This window comes from Kryptolebias marmoratus, linkage group LG1 (genome assembly GCF_001649575.2).
Source record: "Kryptolebias marmoratus isolate JLee-2015 linkage group LG1, ASM164957v2, whole genome shotgun sequence".
NCBI lineage: Eukaryota > Metazoa > Chordata > Actinopteri > Cyprinodontiformes > Rivulidae > Kryptolebias > Kryptolebias marmoratus.
The window spans coordinates 2716744-2729270 of NC_051430.1; the positions used below are offsets into that span (position 1 = coordinate 2716744).

At 39.0% G+C, this 12527-nt stretch overlaps 1 long non-coding RNA gene across 2 annotated transcripts; it reads left to right on the forward strand.

Moving 5' to 3' along the window:
• Positions 1-11252: 11252 nt before the first annotated feature.
• On the forward strand, positions 11253-12150 carry LOC112449827. Of its 2 annotated transcripts, XR_003038369.2 has the most exons (4): positions 11304-11368; positions 11441-11505; positions 11575-11631; positions 11722-12150. It is a non-coding gene; the product is annotated as an uncharacterized LOC112449827 (long non-coding RNA). The 2 variants fall into 2 exon arrangements; XR_005233667.1 differs by having other exon boundaries at positions 11253-11505.
• Positions 12151-12527: the final 377 nt, after the last annotated feature.

A 12527-nucleotide genomic window follows, 5' to 3' on the forward strand; every position in this document is an offset into this window, starting at 1 on the left:
TGTTGCAAAATGACAGAGTTGGATCTGTTTTTGGCCAAACAATGTAAATGGTGTTATACACAATCTCATGCAATATTATGACTTGCAGTATATTACTTATATTATGTACTTACACCATAATGTAACTTCTTTACATTTTGTGTTGAAAATTACTTGTATTTCCTTGATTTTTTTAAAATTAAAACTTTTCTAGTTCTTCAGTTGTTTTTGGGTGCAAAGTTTTTTTTAGAATGTTAGTTTGTCAATTACCCAGTAAGGCCCCAAAACAGGAGGTGATCCAGCAACCCTCTTGCTGGGAAGCAACAGCTCTAACCACTGTTCTGCCATACTGTCTAGCAATAAATCCAAGGGGGTGAATACAACTATTGACTTTTGGAGTCAACCAGGTTCAAGATGGCCACCACAACTAATTGACCTTAGCTAACTCCACCACCATGGCTGTAACTCAGTCAAACATACACATTGAGTTACAGCTGAATGTGGTAGAACCTGAGAGTTATTCCCAACACAGTCTGATCTCTTACAGAGCACACATCTTGCGATATTGCATGAGATTGTGCATAACCTCATTTACAAGGTTCAACTAAAATGGCTACAACTCTGTTATTTCTCAGCATAGGATGATTTTAGTATAAAACTCTGGCATGAAAGTCAGTGGGTGATAAGCATTTCTTTGAGAAATTCTAGGCCTTGATTTCATTTTGATAATGGAGTTCTAAAACCTGGTGGTTGAGCTTTCTCAATGAACACAAATCACCAAGTTTGAAGAATTCATGAAACAATGAATGAATGAAACAAAAGAGAGGAGTGACCAAATTTATTATTGGTAATAAAAGACATGAAATGTTGCTATGTAATAGTTTTTGAAGCACAAATCATTGTAGATGTAGAGCTGCTTCAGTACCAAACAACACCATACGTCTGTGGGAGTGTATTTCAGCTATTAAAAGATCACTGACACTGAACCCCCCTCAGTAATTTATGGAGGAAGACCTTGTAAAGAGAAGCCATTGCAGAGTTCCCTAGGGTTGGGGTTTTGACAGTAGTAGTGTAAGAAAGAGGTAGCACACTCTGCAGTGTCAGCAGAAAAATGTAACAGAGTTGCTGTATAATCACCAGTCAATGCCCTGACCAGTGGTGCTCCATGTTCAAAGGCACCAAGGTGATTCTGTACATGGGGAAACTGCTTCTGAATTGTACAAATCAATAAAAGAAGAAGCTGATGAGAACAAGAAAACAAGTCCTGTTTCCTTTGATTCAACTTGCTAAGGTTTACCGAGGGGGGTTTGTCCTCCCCTGCACATTATAAACAGCTTTTATTTCACAAGTTGTGTGAATGCAAGGCTGTAGGAAGTAGGGGTACAGAGGGTGCTGCAGCTCTGGTGATGGATGCCAGAGGACTGGCCTGTCCAAATAGATAGTTAAAGAATTAATGGAAAAAAAATAATCTAAAAAATTAATTGGGGTGACTTATGTTTAAATTCCAATAATATTTCAATACTGCATTTCATAAATCTGGCATATAAGCCAGCATCATTGTTGTATATCTGTGTGCAAAATTTTACAACCTTTAAAATCCAGAAACAAATGGAAAGAATAACTTAAGGTCGTGAATGCAATTTTGAAGACATTGTCAATCCAAAATATACAGCAATTTTTTAAGTGTCCATGTTCAGATTAGACAGCTGACTACCAGTGTGCATTTCACTGCATGTTTGGTGTTATTATATTCTTCATCTGAGTGTTTAGGGTCACACAAATACACATGTTCACAGCACCCCTCAACTAAAACACAATCCCACAACGATGTGTGAATGGAAAGCGATTTGTCCCCAGTGTTTGGTAATGTTTTACTGAACTCAGATATACGTAAAGCAGGTGAACATGAGAAGATTTTAGCTTCAGATTAGGTTTACAGCAGTCAGAGGTTTCCATCCACTCATCATGGATATGAATGTCGATTTATTTTCAGTTTGTTAAATGGTTATACAGCATACAACATCAGTAATTTTTTAAAACAAGAATTAACAGCACAAGTTTAAATTTGTTTTAAATTCCGGTCGTCTAATGATCTGCTGGGATTCTGATTAGATTACATTCTCGAGAATATCTGCATGTTTAACTTACAGAATCAAGACCTCAAGTTTAGCATTAGAGTTGCTAACTGAATACTAAACAAGTTCTATTTTGTTTGAAAAACAAAAATCCGACTGAGGTGAAGATAGGCAATGAATTTGCTAAAGAAAAATTACTGGGGGTGACTTATGTTTAAATTCCAATAAACATAACATAACATCTGAAAAGACAAGCTGTAGTTCTGATCTGAGACAGATAAATCTGTCTTACATAACCACTCCCTATCAGATGAACCTGATCAATTTTAAAAGCTAATAAAAGCTTAAAAATAACTACTATTAAATTCCACAAATTCATAATAACCTGTAAATAAATTGTGCGAGACTAATTGTGAAAAAAAGAAGAAGCGTTTTTTTTTTTTTTAATCTAAACACTGTCATAAGTGAAGTTCAGACTTTCTTACTTTCTGGTTAGCTCCATCAGAATAAAATTCAACACTTCTAATATTAAATACAGCCCCAAATTATTTGTTCTACATCATGTAGATTATCTCATTAATATCTTCTAAAGACACTGATATGCGTTCTTGGACAAATAAATGTTTCTCCAAGCAAGAGTTCTCAGAAATAAGTTTATCCACTTTCAAAATAAGACAGAAACGTCATGTTTTACATCTTAAAAACTTCATTTTGCTTAGTAGAAGAAGCGTTGTTGAATGAAAAACTAATTTTTGCTGTATTTGGTTTGTGTCTGGTCAAAAAACAAGAATGATCAAACTAAAAGACTACAGAGTCAATCCACACCTATTTTAAACATTTAAAATAACAAAAATATTCTGGTAATAATTTGCTATCACTGATAGAAAATTCTAGAAGTTTCTAATCCTGCAAGCGCACATATTTAACATAAATTAAAGGGCAATAAATTTAAGCTTTCGAACAGTAACTAAAGGTTACTGAAACACACTTCAGAGTGAAAACAGAACTAAAACTAACCCTACAGATTTTGAATAAAATAAACAAACTAACACTTTGTTTAACCACAAATATTTATATTTTTTTATTGCTCTGCTCCTCACATAAACAAATGACACATATCCTTGTATGAAGCAGCTGATGAAGAACTGAAAAAATGTTTTCTTGCTAACGTACAATTACAGATAGAAAATGAATCTCTAAGCAGTACAGTTGTAACACAAAGTACAGATAACGCTGATCATGACTCAGTCAGATGAGATTCATGTTAAAGGAAAAAAAAATAAAGATCTTGAAGAAAAACTCAAGAAAAGAATTGAAATAGCAAAATCAAATCAAACCATTTCTGGAGCCCACCTCCAGGACTTGTAACACAGCCAACCTGCTGCTCCAGGTTGTGAGGGAAACCAGCCTGGGACCTCAGGGGGATACCCACATGAACCCTCAACTGACAGCATCCACTGCTTTAGGTTTAGCCCTAATCCCACAAAAACCTGTTCGGTATCCACAGGTACCCAATCCCCCTTTAGAACCACCCCACAATCTGGGTCCTGCCCATTATGCAGCACCCACTCAACCCCCAGGACCTACTTGGGCTCCGACACAGGCCCTCATAACCCACAGAAGAATGTAGCCGCTCCTCACAGCAGGAACTCAAGGTCAGATACAAACAGAAATTTAGAAAAGATTGCAAAACACATCCAAAAGCTTAAACTGTCTCCTGGTGGGGCTGCCATTAACTGAGCAACTCTTCAGGATATAGACTATTTCCTTGAAAAGTTTCCAGATTCTATGGTGAATGACAACATCAACCTGATCATACTCATGTCCAGCCTTGAAGTACATAGATTTAACCATTACCAAACAGATCTCATTAAAAATGACTACTCCCTCTTCTGCAATGCATTGGAGAAAGAAGTTAATGTCTACAAAGTGCAGTCCTTTAACTTTATACTCGCAATGACTATCAAACAAGGTTGAAAGGAACTGTTATGAATGAGCGTGGCAAACTCAATGTGCAGACTCATGGATAAATTAAAAAGAAACTAATTTATTTACAAAAAGGAAGCAAGAAAGCAAAGAGCTGGTGATGCAGCAGCAAAATGAAATAACAAAAAAAAAACTTAGGTAAGGAGCAAAACCATAAGAAGCAAAAACGTGGCGTGGACAAAAACAGAATCATGGGCAACCAGGAAAAAAAGAACGGACAGACAGGAAGGACCAGAAGGAATGAACCAGCGAGGGATGAATGAAAAGAGACCGGTTTAAAGGAACAGAGGGTGAGAGGAAAATGAGGTGCAGCTGGGAACATGACAAGGAACAGGTGAGGTGGGCATGGCAGGCAGACCGGAAAATTACTGAGCAGAGGACAGGTGAATGGTGGCACAGGAAAACACAGAAAGCCAAAAGACACGAATAAGCTAAAACACAAGATGAACAAGAAATAAAGAATTACAGAAACACTAAACAAAGAACCAAAAGCCAAATAAACTCAAAAATACTTAAATCCATGACAGAAACCACCTTAGATAAACTACTACTGCCTATTTCATGTGTTTTTCAGTTCAAGAAATGAACCAGGCATGCAAAGTGACTAGAGTTTGTACAGGTTGTTTCAAGCCTCATGTCAAAATTTAATCTGAGTTTTCTTCAACAGTGGTTTTCTGTTTTCCACTCTCCAATAAAGCTCAGACTGGTGAAGAACCTGAAAAACCTGGGCAACAGTTGTTATTTGTACAGTCTCTTCCATCTCACAGGTGTCTAGGTGGCCTCTCTCACCATTTTCCTTCTTGCATGATCACTCAGTTTGTGAGGACGACCTGGTCTTGGTAGATTTACACATGTTCCATATTCCTTCTATATCTTAATGATGAATTTAACAGAACTCCTGTGGGTGTTTAGGGCCTTGGAAATCCTTTTGTATCCATCCCCTGATTTGTACATTTCAATAATCTTTTCTCTGACTCGAATTAAGACTTTAAAGGGGGTGAATATTTATGCAATTACTTATTTTACGTCAGATATTTTTATTTAATTGGTAATACTTTGAGGCACCAGCTCCCCGCGACCCGGAATGGAGAAGCGGTTAAAGAAAATGGATGGATGGATGGATGGATGGATGGATGGATGGATGGATGGATGGATGGATGGATGGATGATAATACTTTGAAAAAATGTATTTTCACTTTGACACTGAAGGGTGTATTTTTTATATATATAATTTTTGTAAAGAAGGTCAATTTATAGTGATCATGACTGATTTATGACAGCAGTAAAAGCAGAAATCATCTTAGGGGTTGTATACTTTTGCGAGGCACTGTATGTGCACGCACACACGTGATATTCACTGTCTTTGTCCTAGCAAACCATTCAGCCGTGACAACATGAGCAGTATATGTGGTCTTAAAGAAATGACCAAAGACTCGTAAGGTCCCACTACCTTAACTCTACAGCAACACATCACCACTACTCCCACAGAGGTGGTGGTTAGCCATTGGTTAGCCAGTACTCCAGCCAAAGTTGCAACCGTGACCTATGACCGCCACAATGTCACCACACATCTGGAACTTCCAGCTCAAACACTCTGGATAGCAGTTCCAAAAGAAGCAATGGTCCACATAAATGATGTCGCTTGTTATCTGGATCTGGAACAGAATCATTGCAACATTGACATTCCTACTTTTTTCAACATGCACTTCCTTGAACTGGACTCAACCGCGGTCGAGCAAATCTAGTACGAGGTGGGAAAACCATTAATGTAGCACCCGATGTTAAGGTTCTCAGAGAAATCTGTGAGGATCTGGAGTTAGCTCCGCCTATGGGCGGCGCTACTAACCCGTCCTTCCTCAGCTGTTCCTGATTCCATTGATGAGCTGATCCAGCATTTAAGCCTCCATCAAACCTCACTGGTTAGATTCTTAGCCACAGGTTCTAACCTCAAGTTGGTGACTTTGGTAATTTGTTGTATTTTGCTCTTTGACTCAGGTTGCTGCCTCGCCTAATGGGTCGTTACCCGACGGAAACTTACCTGGATTACGTCTGGATTACTTACCTTGCTGGACCGCTGGATCTTTTACCTTCAGGATCATCTTGGAAACCTTTGTCACCTCCTCGACGCCACAAATGCCTTCTACACCTGTAAGAAAGACAGAGACCCTTTTCACTCATCTGTTCTCAACACGTAAACCAAGACTTGTACCTGAGACTCCCCCTGCTCCTTCTTGCCTTCCAGACTGTTCCTGACTACCACCAGTGTAGATACCTGCACCTTGTAAATAAAATCACTTGCCTTAATTCTGGTCTGGTTTCGGCTTCGCTCCTTGGACAGAAAACCTGGTTTATGCCAAAATCAAGCCTTTTCGGAATTCCAATGCAGACATTGTCTTATGCCTGGTCAACTGCAGAGTCTGTACTTGTGGCCTTGATTGCTCTGGGGTACTTTTTCACTTTACGCTTGGTCTGTTTGTACCATATTAAGAGTCTGCAAGAACAAGTTAAAAGATAACCTCTGATTTGGGCAACCCTTGCCACTTTAGACCCAAAAACAAAATGCTAAAGTTTCCGACCTTAAATACTGTGAACAGGAAACTTAAACAGAAGATAACAACTAACTTAACCTCCAGTTACTAGTGGGGGTTAAAATGAACTAACCTTTATGGTAACATTAACTTTACCAATCTGCATGACCTTTAACCTTGTTTTTGCTCCAATTTCCGACAAGATTAAATTTAGGATCTGTTGTGATTGTTGTTTAATAGATTGCTAAATTTAATCTGAAGCCACATTTTTGAATGAATACACTGTTAATGTCAAATGGACTGTACTTGTATAGCGCCTTTCCAGATAATAAGGCTACTCAAAGCACTTTACAACACAATCTGTGCTCTCATTTACCCATTCACACACACATTCATGCAGCACTGAATCTCTACAAAGCTAATCTGAATAAATCATTCTATGAAGACTAACCAGTGCTTTAAACTCCACTCATACACTGATGGGGCACACATCAGAGACAATGAGGGGTTCAGTGTCTTGCTCAGGGACACTTCGACATGTGACTTCTGCCAGGAATCAAACCTCAAACTCTCTTAGTGGAAGATGACTGCTCTAACCACGGAGCCACAGCCCTCCTGTTAATAACTACGCCTTTCACAAGATCCATTTTGGCAATTTACCAGAGAAATGGCATCTCCCCCTTAAGTGCATAACGGTAATAATACCAATGGAGAACCATTGACTTTCATGGCATCCAAAATTTTTGATTCCAAAATATTAAGTTTTATTGTTGTCTCAATCAGTAGTCAAACTTTGAAATTGTATAGTTGAATCTTTCAATTCATTTACATTTTGGATGTAGGAAATAATCAGTCCATCCTTCAGTTAAGGTCTGATAAATGGTGAGTTTAATCTCAAGACTGAACTGCCCATTTGCTACAAATGTTATTTCAGCGGCTCTCTCTTCCACCTGAAACAAAACTAAATAAAACGGAATACATCAGCTGTTTTGAAGTAAATCCATGAAGTCAGAGAGGCACTCTGCAGAATGTCAGTTAGGTAAAATACACAGATTTGGTGTAGTAATGATGTAGTGGTTGTGTGCTCTACACAAACATACAGAGAGTGACATTGTGGTTGAACCCACCTCATGCTGATGCTACATGATTTTCTTCATTTCTGTGGCATACCACTGAATCAAGAGGTCTGTGGTGTGGTTTCAGCACAAAGACTCCATTCTGTGAGCTCTTCCATCCACTCAATCAAAAATGACCTTCACAGCTCCTGGTCTGTACGTGCAAACATTTCAGGAGGTTTTCAGTTCAGCCCTGCTGGAAACTTGTAGGTACTACGTTTTCTACTTTAACCTTTAACCTTTAACCCTGACGTTACACCAAACAACCTTCTCTAAAAGACACGTCACTTTGCTGACACTGTGGTCCTTTTGAAATTTATGGGAAAAACCCTAGACTGGTGCTAATGAACTGTGGGGGGGTGAAGTCATAATAATAAACTGCTTGTTTGAGAAGTTTCCAGCTCAGTGGGGAGGCATGAAGCAGCAGACTGGGGGTTAGTATACATGAGTCATCAGATGCCCCAGAACTAAAATGTGTGTTGGAGGGAATGACTAACCTTTTCCTCCTCCTCAACAGCTACTGATAGAATGGAATTTAGAAATTCTTCTAGACCAAATGGTGAAAACTTGGTTGTGGGGAATAGTTGTGTCACTATGTCAAATAAAAGGTGTCATACTTTTTTAGGCAATAGTAATTCCCAGGAATCCCTAGAAATTAAATGATGACTAAAGGGTCTTGTTTTGGTTTTTAAAGATATGATAGTAGTTCCCTATCTTTTGTTTTACTTCCAAGCAGCTGTTATTGCGTTGACAAAAAAGCTAACATTATAAGCAATGTCATGCTCAAAGTATGTGTTGTGAATGACTTTCAGATACTACCACATCAAACTTTAACTCAGTTGTCTGTAAAATTTATTGAGTTATAGACATTTTTTGTGTTTTCTAGGGTTAATTAGATGGCCATTTTGGATAGGTTTGTTTCCAAAAATTAATAGCTTTTATGTCCATCCTATGATTATGTTCATTAAAATCTATCCAATGATTCAAGTATTTTGCTAAAAGACAGACTATTTAATGTCAAAGTCTTAAAAAAAGATTCTGTGCAATATGCTTGCACTCAAAATATGAGTTGTGGAGCAGTTTTAGTGGTTCATGATGTATTTTGTTTACATGACAGACAAACACACACACAAGCAGTTGAATTACCTCCCACCTTTTATTTATCTACCACCATTTGGACAATGGAAGACAATCACAGAAAGCTTATGAATATTAGAGATCTACAGCAAATTTAAATTTTAAATTTGCATTTTAATAATCTTTTACAAGAAGATTCCTAAACTCTTAATGGAAACATCATTCTTTTGGATTTTTTTGTCTTCTCCTCATTTTAAATTGTAATGTTTCTGCTGAGCTGACATCACTGCTGAACTCTGCAGATGTCCCTGATGAGGTGTAGGATGAGCTAACTTCTGATGTCTTGCTTCCTCTGACAGGATCCAGGTGAGGTGACCTGTAGCTGGCCCAGTGTCTGGTTAGGAGATCACATGCAGTAAAGGAAACACACACACACACACACACACACACACACACACACACACACACACACAAACAGCATAATGACTGGTTTTGATCCGTAACAGTTGTCTTAAGGCAGAGATATTTTCCCACTGCTTTAATACGCCCTGCAGAATATCCTCTGTTTAATCCTTTCTCAGGACTGATATTATTTGTGCCTTTAGTGCTTCTGTTTTTCAGTTCAAAAAGCATCTTCTGCCAGTGATCTTGAGGTAAATATTAAATCTGGTCTGTATTTTTCCTACAATATGACTTTTCTAGCCAATATTTTTTTAATTTCTTCTGCGCACTTGAAGAAAGTTCTTATCAGGCAGAGTTAAGTCAACATATGGCACTTATTACCAATTAGCGTCTCCCAAGAGCTGGGCTAATTGGAGAAGTCTGAACACATTCTGCTGTGTACAATAGGATTTAACAAGGATAAAGCCTAACCTAAGCCTTTGCAGTGATTTATGCTATCAAATTAAGAGCATCAGGCAATGGGAGCAGTTTCAAAGCCTCCTTCAGCATTATGGACTATAGTCTGATAGATTCATTAGACATCCACCTGTTTTCATTCCTCTAATTGCCACCATTAATCAAGGCTGAACCTCCCCACTACACTCTACTAAAAGGTACCAGAAGGAAACAGTGCTCACCCACAACCACCTTTACATCGTTTGTAACAATCTCCTGTCTCAACTCACGTAAAAAAAAATGAGGCTCAAGTTGTGCTGTAAATTGTTCCCTCTGGACCTTGCCAAAGTTGCTAATGATCAGTTAAGTGCTCAAACGTGGCTCTGGACGATGGAGCCATGTGTTTTCTTAGTGCTTCAGAGGTCAAGTCCGAGTGGTGGGGGAGAGGAGGGAGCGCTTGATGTCGTGTCTAGAGTTTGCAATCCTATCCTTCAGCTCTTCTGTCTCCCCACATCTGCCATTGAGTTTTAGTGTGTTGCTGTAAAAATGAGATACAGTTACAGCCGGAAACATGTGAGTGGATTTTCTTTAAGTCTGCTGGGAACAAAGAAAATCTTGAAAAGTAATAATGACCGGAAAAAGTTGGGGTAGAGTTTATTGTTTCAGATTAATATTGTGTCTGCTGGGAAAGTACATGCATCTGTACAGGTACATAATAATGAATTTGTACAGTTCCTGCCAAACTATCAATCCGTACAATACGTAGCCATCAGCATTTCAGCTAGCCTTGCTTGTTGCTCACTGAGGTTATATTTAAAGAACAACCTCAGTGAACCTTAAAGAAAATTAACTATTAGCCAGTGGTGGCTGGTGGAGTTTTTTTCCAAGGGGGGGGCTATAAGTCCAAAATAGACATATACCAAAACATATACTAAGGTATGACACCAGTGTATTTACATGAATTAAAACAACAGAAGCAACATTATAATAGACATATAAATGCACATATGCACAACTTTCTGACAGACCGATGTGACGTCAGACCCCCATGGCAGGAGTCCCACGCTCCGGCGGCGGGACGCGGTGAAATGTAAACACAGCTGCATTTAGCTCTGGGTGCAGGAGAGGTGCGCCCCAGAACGGCTCTATCTCTTGTACTGAAGAGGAGCTACTGCGCATGTACAACTTTTAACGAGAGTCTAAGGACAAAGATTTTTGCGGGCGGAAATACGTCACCAATCAGACAACGTCAATGAACGAAACAACTTTACTTATCAATAACTATAAAATATTTATCCTACACAACTAAAAATATATGTACTTATATTTCGAAATATTTTTATTTTATTATTTCATTTTAAATATATTTTTTTATGTCTTGTTCAAGGTAATGTGAGTGGTGGGGTGGCGCCCTAGCGCCCTCTATTGGCCAGCCACCACTGCTATTAGCCCTGTTTGCATGTTAGTACACTGACATCAGTTGATGCAAGGGTCAAAGCAAAACTTTGGTTGATCTAAAAGAAGCACAAGGCAAACTGATGTCACTATGATCAGATGATAATGTAAAGTAATAGGATCACTTGATGTGCAGCTAAGCTGAAAGGCAAAGCTCTCAATTTACTGGTGTAACAGGTGGCACCACTAGGTGTCGCACCCTCCACAGCCTGAGCTTCCATAAAAGGGAAGCAGGAAGAGTGGTGGCAGAGTCAATTTCCTGTGTACGTGACCAGGTGCGTGTTGGGCCCACACGTTTCACTGTTTGCTGGCTGTGGTAGGGTTCAGGGAAGGAAACTTTTTTTGATTTGTTTAAATAAATTGTCCTGACATGGTGTTTTTTATACAGGGCCACAGTATTAATGATGTTTCTGCGGTAGCGTTGCCCGGGCATGTGGTCATTCAACGCCGCAGGTAGGCCCTATACATTTGTCTTCTTTTAAAGATTGAATTGTATGTTTTATATCATTTTTATTTTGGTAGGGCTACACCAGAGCTGCTACATCTTTTCGTTTTAGAGTGTTGGTCTATGCGATACAGGTATGCAGTGTTTTTAATGTTTTCTAAACTAACTGGACTAAAGTGCTCCAATAAGTATTTAGTAATTTTCTTGTATTTTTGTTTTTACAGTTATATCACTGCTTCCTGCTGTCCTTTTAAGATTCAAGTTTTTTTCTTTTTTGTTAGTTCGCCCAGTCTTGGACTATGTGCCCCTCTTTGATACTGTACATGTGAGGGTGAGCTAACGATCTTCTGTGTATTTTTGTTTGTCCTGTTTTTTGTTTTTTTCTTTTGGGGTCACTCCCCAGAACACACCAAATCCATGTCAGTTGTTCCTAATTATTTGAGACCTGATGTTGTGGGCTTGATTGTGAGTGTAACTTGCACCTGATTATTCTTGCAGTGAATTGAGTGCATCTTAAGGGTTGCAGTGCACACTGTAGTGGTTTGTGTGGGTTGTCCACTTGAAGTGGGGTTTAATCTTTTTGGGTAACAACGAATGGGTAATGGTAGCAGAGAACCCCATATTTTTGTACAACAATAAATGGTGTTAATTAACTGTGTTCTGGTTGTTGTTTGTTACACATCGGCCGGTAAAAGCCGTAACACTGGCCTATCAATGTTCCAACCCTCAGCTACGGACATGACTGAAAGAACAAAATCCCAGGGCTTCCAGTTGAGTCGGACATGTTTCATGGGAGCTCTGCGGGAATGCAATGATGACATATTTTAATTACCATGTAAAGTTTGTCTATTGCTTACCAACTGTTAAATGTCTGTCTGACTGTCTTTTCCTGCCCCCTCCCCTCTTTGTATTTCTCTCCTCTGCACAGGTTCAGAGTGCAGGCTGGTGCCCATTTACCCTCATTGGCTTGTCTGCTTGAGAGAACCAATCAGGACTCAAGAAGGCCTCACCTGCAGGGCTGAGGGCTGCT